This window comes from Bos indicus, chromosome 11 (assembly GCF_029378745.1).
Source record: "Bos indicus isolate NIAB-ARS_2022 breed Sahiwal x Tharparkar chromosome 11, NIAB-ARS_B.indTharparkar_mat_pri_1.0, whole genome shotgun sequence".
NCBI lineage: Eukaryota > Metazoa > Chordata > Mammalia > Artiodactyla > Bovidae > Bos > Bos indicus.
Window position 1 is genome coordinate 6625327 of NC_091770.1, and position 14953 is coordinate 6640279.

Sequence of the window (14953 nt, forward strand, 5' to 3'; positions counted from 1 at the left end):
ACCTGACTTTGAAACCACATGGGCGTCTGGGAGTCTGGGTGAGGTTCTAAGACGAACCTGTGCTCTGGGCCTGCATGCCTTCTGGTCAGGAGAGGTCAGGGCAAAGGTCAGTTGGCCTTCTAGTGAAAAGGCCATGCCCCATCTCTGTCGCAATCAACAACCAACAGAATGTCAGGATGGATCTTTGAGGGGAAAATAGTGACCTCTTGATGTGTGTCAGAATGGATCTTCTGAGTGCAAACAGTGACCTCTTGATAACAATTGACCGAGTCCTGGACTCTTGCTGCTGAGATGAACATTCTTCACTCCTGATAAACAGGATATCGGACTCCCCTCAGAGATGATGCCTGCTCACCTGACTCCATCCCAGATCACAGGTGGGTTCCAGCCACCCAGTCCTGGCTTGGCCTTGACTTGAATGGGTGTTCCCGCCAGGTGGTCAGCAGCACACCAGAACTTTCTTGAGCCTACTGAACAGAATCTATGAACATCATTTGTCCTTGCTGGCTAGCGAATGCATTTAGTTCAACAACGTCTGTGTGTGTGTGAGGCAGAGTTGGTCCTAGACTGGCTTTTACTGTAACCTCGTAGCTGGCTGTGGTGGGGGCTGCCGGCATCACGGTCTTTGGAGTTGTCTCGGCTAATGTCACCATCCAGGAAGTTCCTTTGGTCCTACCACCAAATGGGCTTCTTAAACATCAGCTCTCTGTCTCCTTTCGTGGGAACTAGGGTGCTGGTGGAGCTGATCATGAGTCATCGGGACCAGGGGTCTGTGGACCTGTCCCCAGAGGCTGGGCTAGGCACCAGGGTCACTCTGGCAGGTGCCCAGGGATGTGGCTGGGCCAACAGGGCCCGTTTCACCCCTCCCAGCCCCCACTTTGCCTTCCACAAAGGTCACTGCCTTGCAAGCACTTGCCCCGTTTTTCCTGGCTCTGGCCTCTCTCCTGTGCCACCCACAACCTGAATGCCTGTGCACAGCCAGGGAGCAGCCCCTGCAGGTCCCAGCCTGACCTGGCAGGAGGGCCTGGAAGGAACCAGGTCAGAGGCCTGGCAGGGCTGACTCGACGTTGAGCCAGGTGCCTGGGCTCCCTAAATCCCCTCCGTCTGCAGGAGGCAGGTCCTAGCCCTGGGGGTGTGGCCAGGAGTGGGGGTGGGCAGGCACTTCCTCAGCCCCGGGGACACAGTGCTGTTTCCAGGGGGATCTCACCCCCTGCCAGGGGTCTTTCAGTCCCGTGAATCACTGCACTGTGGGCTAGTTCCTTGCACCCGGGATGCTCATAAGTTGGGCTTAGTTTTGGTGTGCTTGTTGGCATTTGGTGGGTGCTTCGCTTGTGCTCGGTACTTTGCTACAAGCTGACTTAACCCTGCAACAACCCTGGAGAGATGTTGTTATTGTCCTGATGTACAGAGGGGAAAGCAGACCCAGACAGGTTAGGAATCATGCCTGGCCACTAACCAGCAGAAAGCTGTAGTATGCTCAGTCATGTCTGACTCTTTGCGACCCCATGGACTGTAGTCCACCAGGCTTCTCCGTCCCTGGGATTTCCCAGGCGAGAATACTGGAGTGGGTTGCCATTTCCTTCGCCAGGGGATCTTCCTGACCCAGGGGTCAAACCCACATCTCCTGTGTCTTCTGCATTGCAGGCAGATTTCTTTAACCGCTGAGCCGTCAGGAAAGATTTCAGCTCCTTGAACTCTTAGTAAATGTGCGTTAGGTAAGGTAGTGACTGATACAACTTGAGCATCTGTGCCTTCGTTTCTGGGTGACTGTCGAGGGTCAGGGTACAGACTCTTCTCCAGGGGCAGGGAGGGGGCTGGGCTTTCATCGGGCACCCACCGTTGTGCTATGCTGAGGTGGGACCTGGCTTGAACCCTGAGGGGTGAGCGGGCTTGAGGAGGGTGAGTGTGGAGAGGGTATCTCACCCACCCGACCTAGGAAGGCATGGTGCCTTTGGCCTCATTCCACTTTGGGAGGAGCAGCAAAGCTGCTCGCTTCTTGATGGAATGTGATAGACTTAACTGGCAGAGTGAAATACAAGTTAGAAAAAGGAGATGGTAAACAAACCCCTCCCGTGTCTGCAGGGATGTGACATTCTGGAGTGAATAGTTCTGTTGCTACACGCCGGGAAGTGAGGGGGTGGTTTCAGTCTTGTTGGAGGCGTTTGCTGTCTTTCTTGGTGTGTGTTAATCTTCTGAGGCTGTGGATGGCCATCAGAGCCACGTGGCCGATCTCTTCTCAGCGGTAGTTCTCGGCTGTCACCTCCACCCCCAGGCATGAGGGCTAGACTGTGTCCTGTGATACATTGGCAGCTCCCCCTACAGCCCCTGGGTGGTGGGGCTGGGAGTGTGGACTCCAGAGCCACAGGGCCCAAGGTGGAGGCTCATCCCCAACCCCAGCTACTCTCCTGGGTGGTTTAGAGCTGTAGCAATGAGCATCTCCATTCTGGTGCCTGGAGGTCAGCGATCAAAGTGCTCACAGGCTCAAGTTCCCTCTGGTGACTCCAGGGGAGGGTGCTTCTTTACCTCTCCTGGCCTCCAGTGTCGCTGGCCCTCATCCTTGGCCTCCCTTGGCTGGAAGGTGTGTCCTTCCACTCACATGGCTGTCTCCTGCTTTTGTTTTCACATTGTCTTCCCTCAGGTGGGCCCATCTCTGTGTCCACACTTTTTACAAGGACACCAATTACATTAGATTAGGGCCCACCCTAATGACCTCATCTCGGAGGAGGAAACGGCAACCCACTCCAGTATTCTTGCCCGGGGAATCCCATGGACAGAGGAGCCTGGTGGGCTGAAGTCCATGGGATCACAGAGTCAGACACGCAATATCCTTGCTTTAACTTGATTGCCTCATGGTCACATTCTGAGCTACTCTGGGGGGTAGGAGTCCAATGTATCTTTTTGGAAGAAGAGAATTCGACCCATAACTTGAGCTACTTTGGACAAGTTACTTGACATCTGCATACTTCATTTTCTTTATCTGCAGAACAGATAATATTGGGTTGACCAAGAAGTTCAGATTTTTTTCTGTACCATCTTACAGGAAAACCTGAAGGAACTCTGTGGACAACCCAGTGCATCATAATACTAACCTCACCGGGCTGTTGGGATGATTAACTAAGTGAATATGTAAATAACATGCTTGGAACAGAGTTAGGAGCTTCGTAGGTGCCCTGGGAGAGAGAGTAACTCCTATCATGATCCCTCCTCATGGTCACAGACCTGTAGGAGGTGTAGACGCTTGCTGAGGGTGTGAAGTTGAATTAGGACCTGGAGGTGGCTCTGAGGGAGGCTGGCATGGAGTTCAGTGTCAATCTTTGTGGCTGACTGCTCCCAGAGAGCCCTGAGCCTGATCTGGAATTAACTCTCTCATTCTTCTTTTTCAAAGAATTGTTTTCAAAGCTGGTGAGGCTTGGATACTCTTCAGAGAGCCAGGGAGAGCTTCAGTCTTCAGTCTTCAGCCTGGTGAAATCCCACCAACAGGGCTTTATCATCTACAAAGCGGGGGGATTCCCTGGGCAGGGGCAACTGAGCCTCTTCCTACTCTGACAAACTGTGGGTCTATAAATCTTCAACTACAAGAACAAAACCCCAGGCATTCTGGCCAAAGAAGCCCCAATGAACAGTTTGCTTAGTTCCACTAGAACTTGGTTCAAAGTGGCCCAAACTTGGACAGCTCCTTGAGGCTTGTTAGAACGGATCCAGTGCCTCCTTCTGTCTTTCAGGGTCTGGAGAACCAGAACTTGGGGCTGTATGGGGAAACCCTGGAGTGCTACAGTTGCCCGAGGATTAATAGCAGATTGACTGAATCACACAGAACCTGGCGGATTCTTCCCCGTCCCTTAACCAGGGCTATCGGACTCTGGAGGTGGGATTCCTTGGCACCCCTTCCTGGGTCGACTCCTCTGGGTCCAAGCCTAGGAGGGCAGGTCTGCCCGTGTGTGATCCTAAGACATGGTCTTCCTGGCCACTGGGGGGTGAGTGGTGCTTCCTTGGAGTATTAGGGAAGGGAGTCTTACTCCTCCATCCAGCCGCTGGAAAGATAGGCATGAACCTGTGATTCAGGGAGGGGACCATTTCCTGCCCGATGATTCTCAGTCCCGGATTTGAGAAGCACACCAGCTCCAGTGGAAAGGAAAGGCATGTACTGAAGGCTGTTGGAAGCCTGTCAGGTTCACTCTGGAAATAGATCCAGGCCAACAGAGTGTTCCGAAGAAAGAATTGATTATGATCTGCCATCAGTGCGTCCTCATTTTATGGCACGTGGCTGTTTTTCCAACATATATAACGTGTACTTTCTATAATTTTGTTTATTTTTCACTTAGCAACCCTTTCTGGTACAGATGGAATCAGAATACATTTCACCCGAGTCCTGTTTCAAGTGCCAGTACTACCTTTACTGGGTTAGTGAAGCCAGATCAAGCCTGAGACACCCCAAGGTGAGGTGCTGCAGACTCTGCGGGTGAGAATGCATGAATCCCAGTTGCCAGACTGGATCCAGCGAGAACTGGCATATGAGTGACTCTCATGGAGGGAATTGTCCTGCTCAGAGGACCTTAGTGTCAGGCATTGACCCAGCATCTCGCTTGTTATAAAGTGAACCATTAACATAACATTTTCTTTACAAAGAATTTGTTTTTTTAATTTTTCTTTTTCCAGTTAGCATCTCAAGTACCTGCCAATTTTTCCAGGAAATGGAGCTTTTAGCAAATCCTTTTTTAGAAAATTTGTATTATAATTGCTTTACAATGTTGTGTTTCTACTGTACAGCAAAGTGAATCAGCCATACGTATACACGGATCCCCTCTTTTCTAGATTTCCTTCCCATTTAGATCACCATGGAGTATTGAGTCAGACACGACTGAGCGACTTCACTGTCACTTTTCACTTTCATGCATTGGAGAAGGAAATGGCAACCCACTCCAGTGTTCTTGCCTGGAGAATCCCAGGGACGGGGAAGCCTGGTGGGCTGCCGCCTATGGGGTCGCACAGAGTCGGACACAACTGAAGCGACTTAGCAGCAGCAGCAGCAGCAGCACCAGAGTATTGAGTAGAGTTCCCTGTGCTATGCATTAGTCATCTATTGTATGCATAGTGTCAATGGTGTACATATGTCAGTCCCAGGCTTTCACTCCTTTATTATTGTCATTTTCCTCTGCTAGAATGTGAGTTCTTGGGGCTGAAAATAATGCCTGACTTGGGGCAGATGCTCAAAAACATATTAGAAAAACAAATACGAACGAATGAGCTGCCACCTCCAACCTGGGTCTTTTCTGAGCTCAGTGGCTGTGATCTGGGGTCTGCTCCCCCTGGCTGGCCACTAGATCTGGAAGCTCAGCTGTCTGCCAGACCCCTCTGATCAAGCCTTGCAACCCGGCCTCACCTGTGTCTTTCTTAGGACCTGTGCTCCATGAATCATGCTTGGAATTTCCTTACTTGTTGGTATTTGCCCCCTGCAGGAGCTAAAGATATGGCCCTGGTGGTTGTGAGCAGTCCAAGTCCTCAGGCAGCAGCTCTCAACCCTGGCAGGTGGTACAGAGACCATGCGGGAACTTGAAGGTATTGCCTGGCCCAGCCCCACCTCTCCTGTCCAGGTCTCATTGGTGAGGAAGTGTCCTGGCATTGATATTCATCAGACACCTATTATGGGCAGTAGAGACGAGAACCCCTGGAATAGCTTATCTCAAGTTTTGTCCACATCAGAATCGTCTGGGGGTTGGGGGGTGTTTCCCTAGCCCCAGTTGTTCAGTCCCTCATCTAGTTTCTTTTTTGGAAAAGTAATTTTATTTATTGATTTTTTGGCTGCCCTGGATCTTTGTTGCCACACGGGCTTTTCGCTGGTTGCAGTGAGCGGAGGCCCACTCTCTAGCTGTGGTACATGGGCTTTTCAGTGCAGCGGCTTCTCGTCGAGCACACGCTCTAGGCACGTGGGCTTCAGCAGTTGTGATGCTGTGGCTGCGGTTCCTGAGCTCTAGAGCACAAGTGCAATAGTTGTGGCACAAAAGTTCAGTTGCTCTGTGGCACGTGGGATTTTCCCATATCAGGGATCGAACCCATGTCTCCTGTGTCTCCTACATCGGCAGGCAGATTCTTTACCACTGAGCCACCTGGGAAGCCCCCTCCTCTAGTTTCTGATTGAATGCTCTGAGGTGGGGGTTCAGAATCTGCATTCTCTGAATATTAGGGTATTATTTATTTTTTTTGATCTCACCATGTGCCCTGCAGGATCTTAGTTCCCTAAGCAGGGATTGAACCTGTGCTCCCTGCAGTGAAAGCACAGAGTCCAAACCACTGAACCAGGCAAGTCCCCAGAATCTGCGTTTCTAACGAGCTCCCAGGATGCTCTGATGTTGTCCAGGCCACACTTTGAGAATTTCTGCCCCAGGGCTTGGTCACAGCCTCCCTGATTCTTGCTGAGCCAGTGCCCTCTGCTTCCTAGCCGTGACCCTTGGTCCCCCTTCCTCCAGCTGGGGCACTTGCTATGCCCTCTATACTGGTATGGCCTTCGCTGAGCTCTGGGTTAGCCCTGACAAGATAGAGAAAAAAGTGTTTTTCTCTGCTTTTCTCAACCCAGAGGAGATTGGAGTGCTTCAAAAGGCGTTCTATCTGGGGGAGAAATGGGTTCCCTGAAGAACTGATGCTTTCAAACTGTGGTGCTGGAGAAGACTCTTGAGAGTCCCTTGGACTGCAGGGAGAGCAACCCAGTCAATCCTATAGGAAACCAACCCTGAATATTCATTGGAAGGACTGATGCTGAAGCTCCAAGACTTTGGCCACCTGATATGAAGAGCCGACTCACTGAAAAAGATCTGATGCTAGGAAAGATTGAGGGCAAGAGGAGAAGGGGACGACAAAGGATGAGATGGTTGGATGGCCTCGTCGCCTCAACGGACATGAGTTTGAGCAAACTCCAGGAGATGGTGAAGGACAGGGAAGCCTGGCATGCTGCAGTCCATTGAGTTGCAAAGAGTCAGACATGACTGGGTGACTGAACGATAGCAACGACGACAAAGGGGGGAACTGAGCGCATGGCAGGGAACACATTTGGGGGTGGCTGGGGTGTGGGCTCTGGGCTGGTTGGTTTGTATTTGAGAGGCACATTTGTGGGTTTGTGGTTGGAACCTCTAGGAACTGGCTAGTCCACGGAAGGGTCAGAGAGGCCCCAGATGTCAAAGCTAAAACACAGACCTGATTAATGTAAGACTTGGTTAATCCAGGATGGTTCGCAGAGAAATGGGCAGTGGGGAGTGGTGTTGGCTCTGAGCTTCAGATCCATTTTAAAGTCTCTCTCCTAAAAGCACTGTCTGGTCTATAAATTATGCGCTGGGGTGTCACTGCCTCTTGTCCTCCAAGCTCAGCCAGTCTCTCCGATGCCAGATTAGGGGTATCCCCTTCCTTTTCCTCTATAGGTGAGGAAGGGGGTCCCTTGCTCAGGGTTCATGGACTGAGACCAGCTGTTGCCATGCGAGGTCATAGACCCCTTACAAGCCCTCAGGGGACAAGTGTAACAGTGTGGGGTGTGCTGGGGCAGGGGGGTGACCAGAGCCACATGGAAGGTACCTCCTGACGGGACACCAAGGAATCTCTTCGTGTGATTCACTGCACCAGAGCCTTCCTTCCAGCTGCCAAAGCCTGCGGAGCCCGCCTGTGACAGCCTGCCTGGGGGGCTGGAGTGTCCCGAAGACGACAAATCAAAGCTGGCTCAGCCCGAAGCCTGCATGCCTTTTGGGAGGGCTGGCAGGTGCCGTGCCCAGGTGGGGTTTCTTATGTAACGTGACACATGCATGAGCCGGCCGTGGGTGCACCCGGGGCCGGCAGGGTGACTCAGGCCCCGCCATCACTGCTTCCCAGAAACGTGGCACTCGGGTGTCAGCTGAGCAAGTGTCTGTGTGTCACTGTGATTGTTAGAAAGCAAAGGAGGGTCCCATGATGCAGCGGGAGCGGGGGTGGGGCGGACTGTGGAGACTGCAGGGTATCAAGGCCAAAGGAGGTGGGTGGTGTGGGATGGGGAGGCAAGATCTGGAAACTTCCCTTTCCATTTGGACCAGACTGGGAGGTAAGGAGGGCTGCCAGTGGCACATCGTCCTCCTACCCTGGGTGGGCGGACGCCTGGCTGATTCTTAGCAGTGGAATCCCATGCGGTGAATAATCCTGTGTCACTCATTACAGAAATCAAGTCTGTGTGATGAGATCTTCCTCTTTCTGGTTGCAAGGCAATGGAGTGTTTCTTTATCCCTGCCACTGAGCAGGGAGCAGGGCTCGTCCTCCACAAGTGACCTGGCAGTGCCCTGGGGGTTCGGCTTCTAGGGGTCTTCTCCTGGACTGCCCACATCCCCAGTGCTGGCCCTGTGTCCCTGGCCCGAAGGTGGAGGGTAAGGTTAAGGGAGGCAGGGGTACAGTTATGGGACAGGAGGCCTCGAATCAGAGCAGGAGGGGCCTGCTGGAGCCTCCCGTGCCCGCGCAGGGGGAGGGCTTGGTCTGTGGAAGGAGGACCAGGGAGTCTGGGCTGGGCGCCCCGGGGAGGGAGCATCAGCATGACATGGGTCCAGTGTCCAGCTGGCCTCTGTCCATGCTCCAGGCCCCACGGGCAGGTTGGAGGGGAGAATGGGCAGTGGCCCTTCGTGTCCTCATCCCATTGAGTGTCTGTCTCTGAAACCGGGGCGAGGAGGAGGAAGCCAAGGACAAGCTGGGAAGAACAGGCCTTTCCACAATGAAGACTGATCTCTTCTGAACTGAATACAAAACAAAGTCTCTCCTGTAGCTCTCAAGTGCTCTGTGTGTTCTCTCTAAGCCACACCATCTAGACAACCTGGACCCATAGGTGTGATGGGAACCGCGTTGTTCCAGGCCACACGTGTGCAGACCAGTGTCCCACACTGTATAGCGTCATCAGGCACAGACTCTGAGAACGGAAAGGAACCTTCGAGCTTGTTGACGGTGAGCCATGGTCCCCAAAACACGCCAGCATCCTCCTCCCTGGGACCTGTGATTTTGATACCTTCTATAGCAAAAGGGATTTTACGGGTGTCATTAGGTTGTGGACTTTCAGGTGGGAAGATTATCCTGGATTATTTTAGTGGGCCCCCAATAGAGTTGGGGCTTCCCAGGTGGCTCAGTGGTAGAGATCCCACCTGCCAGTGTAGGAGATGTAGGAGACTTGGGTTCTGTCCCTGGGTTGGGAACATCCCCTGGAGAAGGAAATGGCAACCCACTCCAGTATTCTTGCCTGGGAAATCCCATGGACAGAGGAGCCTGGGAGGCTACAGTCCATGGGGTTGCCAAAAGTTGGACACAACTGAGCCACTGAGCATGCACACACAAATAGGGCTGAGAGAGTCCTCAAAAGTGAGAGAGAAGGTCAAGAAAAATGGCTGCCTGCTGCTGGGAGCAGGGAGGAGACGGTGATGTGCTGGGGAGAAGTGAGGACCACTACGGAAGATGGGAAAGGTGAGAGAAGGAGCGTCCCCTGGGCCTTCAGTAGGACCGCGGCACTGCTGACCCCTTGACTGCCACCTCCTGGAGCCCACCGTGGACTTCTGACCTCCAGAGCGGTTAGAAGATCAGATGGTTTTTTTTTAGCCATAGTTGGTGATGACTTAATATAGCAGATGAAGTAAACTAATAACAGCACTCACTGAACTCAGCCCTCTCTTTTTGTAGCGGAGGAGGCGGAAGCCTGTTTGCAGTATATATTTTCATTTTTAGTTTGCTAACTTGTAAAGTATTTATCGGAAGGGAATGACTTTTCTCCTGCCTCTGTGAATAAGACATAGAGTTTTTTATTGTCCCGCTGACCAGAGCAGGCCTTAGAATTTTCAGTTTTACGGGGTCTGATTACTAAATCAATCCTGTGGATTTGATGCCCGTATTTTCTTGAATCAAAATGAAAGAACTCTGATCTGATAGGAATGAGTGAGACTCCCCTGGTGGCACAGTGGGTAAGAAGCTGCCTGCCAATGCAGGGGAAATGGGTTCGATCCCTGATCTGGGAAGATTCCACATGCCGCGGAGCAACTGAACCTGTGTGCCACAACTATTGAACTTGTCCTCTGGATCCTGGGAACTGCAACTACTGAGCCCATGCACCACAGCTACTGAAGCCCGTGCACCCGAGAGCCTGTGCTCTGCAACAAGAGGAGCCACTGCAATGAGAAGCCTGTGTGCCACAACTGGAGAGGAGCCCCTGCTCACTGCAACTAAAGAAAGCCCTCACAAAGCACCGAAGACCCAGCACAACCCAAAATAAATGAATAAATAAAATTATATAGAAAAGAATGAGTGGGTCTATGGGGATACTATAGCAGAGGCTGTCCCATTAAACTGGGGACCAGTAGCCCATGTTGTAATACACATCACAGTGGCCAAGCCACAGCATCCTTGCCTGCAGCTCCCCTCTCATCACCTCCAACCTCTGCCTCCACATCATTGTAAGGAAGGAAGAAAAGGGAGGTGGGGGGGAATCTTGCTGCTAGGTTTGCAGAGGACGCTGCTGATTTCTGAACCAGAACGGACTTTGAAAAGTCCTCCTGAGTCTAAAAAGATGAAGACTCATTGCTTCAACCCTTGCAGTAAACATCCTGGGTAACCTTCACCTCAAACCTCAGAGGTTTCGAGATGGCACAGAACATGCTGTGCCGTGTTTATTTCCCATCACTTGGTGGAGAAACTCTGCACGGGAAGGAGGAGGCAGAAATGAAGCCCTGGAGGTACTGCAGGGTGGGTTCCAGACCTCCGCAATAATGTGAATCTCGCAATAAAGTGAGTCACGTGGATTTTTTTTTTTTTGGTTTCGCAGTGTATATAAAAGTGTAATACACTCTACTGTAACCTGTTAAGCATGCAATAACATTATGTCTAAAAAAAAGTACATCCCTTCACTGAAAAATACTTTCTTGCTAAAAAATGCTAACCATCATGTGAGCCTTCAGTGGGTCATCACTTTTTTGCAATAGTCCTGTCAAAGATCACCATCACAACTGTAATACTAATGAAAAATGTGAAATACTTGTGGAGAATGGCCAAAATGTGAAACAGACACAAGTGAGCAAATGCTATTGGAAAAGTGGCACCCCTAGACGTGTCCGAACCCAGGTTGCTGCAAACCTTCAATGTGTAATAAAAGCAATATCTGCTAAATAAAACAAAGTCCGGTAAAATGAGGGCAACCTGCACTGCTGCGGCCCCTGCAGACTGGCTTGAATGGCTGTGAGTCTGAGGCATTAGTTTTTTTGTTTTTTGTTTTTTTTAATTTTTGGCCACATGGCATGCAGGATCTTACTTTCCCAACCATGGACTGAACTTGTTTTCCCTTGCAGTGGAAGCCTGGAGTCACGCAGGTTCTTTACCATCTGAGCCACCAGGGAAGCCCCTTAACCACCCAACTGCCAGGGAATTCCCTGAAGTATTAGTTTTTTTAAAAGGACTATTCAAACAGTTCTTGTGGCTTGAGGATCAAGGTTTCCCATAGAAAAACTGAGGTTTGTAAATTCCTCTTTATGGATCATAAGATAAGCAGTTACCCTGCAGCATGGCCAATGAAAGACACATGGTCTGATTTCAGTTCCTCTCTTCAGCACTATTCATGTGGGCTGCCCTGTGCTATTCAGTGACTAGGATCCCGAAGAGGCGGGTCAGCTGGACTCGTGTGTTTGGCTAACCACAGTGGCAATATGGAGAGGATTCAGTTCCTGACGTGCCTTTCATCCGGGGGTGATGATGGTGTTTGGTGAGATTTACCTGCTGGGGTGAATGTACACCCTTGGAACTTCTTTGGCTGGACTGCAAATTTATAGCATACTTTTTGATCTTACCATGTTAAAGTTAAGGGACAGAAACAAATATTCTCCTTTCAACTGGTCCTTGGAAAAAGATTAAACAGGGATACAGTGTAACATTTACTCTTTGCCTAATAAACTCTTTTGGTGGGTATTCCCAGCTCCCGGAGACCCAAGTTTGATTCTTGGGTTGGGAAGATCCCCTAGAGAAGGAAATGGCAACACTCCAATATTCTTGCCTGGGAAATCCCATGGTCAGAGGAAGCTGGTGGGCTACAGTCCATGGGGTCGCAGAGTCAGACATGACTGAGCACCTCACACAAACAGACAGCTTCCATAAGAACCTCATCATGAAGTTATACAAACACTAAGTTAATCCAGTAAGCTCACCTGTGGTACCCCATATGCCTGGACCTCAGTTTGTTCTGCTTTAAACTGGAGGATGGATTTGACCATCTCAAAGTCTCTGTCTTGCTCCAACATGGTGTTTTTCTCAGATTTTATTTACCCATCTGAGTTGAGACCCCCGAGAATTACCTTCCTTGTTGTTGTTCAGTCGCTAAGTCATGCCCAACTCTTTTTGAGACCCCATGGACTGTAGCCTGTCAGACTCCTCTGTCCTTGGGACTTACCAAGCAAGAATACTGGAGTGGGTTTCCATTTCCTTCTCCAGCAGAATCTTCCCAACCCAGGGATCAAACTCACATCTCCTACATTGTCAGGCAGATTCTTTACCACCAGGGAAGCCTTACCTTCCTTGTCAGCAGAAGAATCAAACTAGGGTCAGTGGGTGCTTTTGACTCGGAACCATTTGCTCTGAGTATGAAATTCCTAAGATTTCTCTACAAAGGTTTCTGTTTCTGCATTTTCACCTTTAAGAACATCAGTATCTGAATAAATCAGACAGAAAGTATCCGTTAGGATAGTAACAGGGATTTTTAAGGACATTTGGAAGGGTGTTTTTCCTTTCCATCCCCCAGCACCAGCCTGGGTCCAGGCTCATCCTCTCCCTGGGACTCCATCCTTTCTAGCTCCAGGGACTGCTCCTAAGGGGAGAGTTACCGCCATCTGTCTTGCACAGACATGAATTTCTACCTCCAGGGTACAGATTACTCAGCCAAATCCCACAAACTCTAATAAATATTTGGAAAAACCACCTTCTTCCTTCACTAACAGTTAAACATCACATAAGACTGGGGGTGGGGGTTCTCTACCCCCAGAAGGACACCATGGGGGAAACAGCAACTCTGTCTCTGGTTAAAGTTCCAAAGTCCTCTTTTTCCTCTTGAACAGAACTGTGGCCGGGCAAAATACACATCCCTGTAAAATCACCTCGCAGCTGGAAGTACGCAAGTTTTAGCGAGTCACAAAAAATAGGGAAACTCACAGAGTTTCCTTGCCACTTCCCCATTTGAGTGATCACACACCCAGAGCTGCAGCTCGGAGGGCGCTCTCAGTGAGAAGGGAAAAGGTGTGTTCACAGCCACCCAGTCGGGGGAGGGACGCAAGCCCGATTGGGAAATCCCTGGACAACGAGGATATAAATTCCTGCCCGACCGCTGAGCTTCCACTGAAGGTGAAAGGCCTGGCAGCCTTCCCAGGAGACAAGCTCCAGGTGAGCACTGCAGAGCAGCAGGTAAGGGGGGGAGGGCTCAATCTGGGAGTCAGGGTGCCTGGGCTCCATCATTTCTCCAGGGAACCTCAGGAAGCTTCCCTGATGTCTCTAGACTGCAGATGGCTCCTTCAGGGGGCTCCCCTCTCTCTGTGACCTTCCCCACCCATGGGAAGGTGACCTGGACCTTTTGCGGTTTCAGTTTCTCTATCTGTCAAGAAAGGGTCTGGATCAGAGGATTTCCAAGGACTTTCTACGATTGGAGTGACTGAGTGAAAGTCGCTCAGTCCTGATTCTTTTGTGACCCCTTGGGCTGTAGCCCGCCAGGCTCCTCCGTCCATGGGATTCTCCAGGCAAGAGTACTGGCACGGGTTGCCATGCCCTTCTCCAGGGGCTCTTTCTGACCCAGGGATCGATCCCAGGTCTCCTGCATTGCAGGCAGATTCTTTACTGTCGCTGTGATTGGAGTGACAGGCAAAACTGCCATGGAATCAGGAATAGGGGAGGAATGCCTGAGAGGGTCTGTCTGGCTCAGGGGAGGCTGTGCCTCTGGGACTTAAACTGAGCTTAGAGGCTTTCCTCTTTGGAAAGATCACGGGATGCTTTCTTTTCCAAAGTATGAGTAACTTTTCTAACATCTGAGCTCTCAGGGTTGGCTGAGCCCCAAACCTTCTGGCCGCCTTGGAAGAGCAGCAGGCAGAGTGTTTAAGTGCCAGTCCCAGAGGTTGAAGGGCCCAGGTTCAAGTCCGGCTGTGCCTGTTATAACTGTATGACATCATGCGTGTGTTCCTATGGTGACTGTCTTTTAAGAACCCTGTACTTGAATGAATCAGGAGTACCATCAATAGAGATGGTCCACCCAAAGGCCAGCAACTCACCAGTAATCCGCAGTCAGGAAACGTTAAGCTTACCTTTATCCCTTGCTCTATTCCTGTGATGTAATGATAAAACTGGGCATGATTTTCTATAAAGTCATTTTTACCTTCAATTATCATTAAGTAACCCACGCAGTTTATTTTTACCCTTCTAGCTCCTGCTGTGTCCCCACCTGTAAATCGTAATGCTAGTGGTGAGATGTGTGCATTCGTGCCAAGTGGCTTCAGTTGTGTCCGACTCTTTTGCCACCCCATGGACTGTAGCCTGCCAGGCTCCTCTGTCCATGGGCTTCTCCAGGCAGGAATACTAGAGTGGGTTACCATTTCCTCCTCCTTTAGGGGATCTTCCCAACCCAGGGGTTAAACCTGCATCTCTTATGTCTCCTGCATTGGCAGATGGGTTTTTTACCACTAGTGCCACCTGGGAAGCCCAGCAGAGTATGAATCCAACCCACATGGAGCTTTGGTGCAGTGCCAGGCACAGGGGGTGCCATCTGAATGTTTTCTCTCTGTGTTAACTGTCCTCCTTCTCAAATCCAAACTCCGCTTTGGAAGCCTGTCCTCTCCTTGGCTCCCAGCTCCCTCCCTGGGAGCCCCTGGCCCCACTCTGCCTCTAATGCTGTGTGATCCCGGGTCAGGGCTTGTCATCCTTCTGAGTTTCTGGTAAACTGAGGCCGTTGAGTGACCTGCCCTTC

The 14953-nt window shown here is 50.8% G+C and overlaps 1 protein-coding gene across 3 annotated transcripts in view; it reads left to right on the plus strand.

The window, feature by feature from the left end:
- Positions 1-358: 358 nt before the first annotated feature.
- IL1R2 (interleukin 1 receptor type 2) overlaps positions 359-14953 on the plus strand; it is a 51262-nt gene continuing 36667 nt past the window's right edge. The window contains exon 1 of one of the 3 annotated variants that reach the window (XM_070798371.1): positions 359-377. The gene's annotated coding sequence lies outside the window, so the exon portion shown is untranslated. Of the gene's footprint in view, positions 378-13089; positions 13408-14953 lie in introns of those variants that run through there. The other 2 variants (XM_019969823.2, XM_019969822.2) reach the window with 2 other exon arrangements.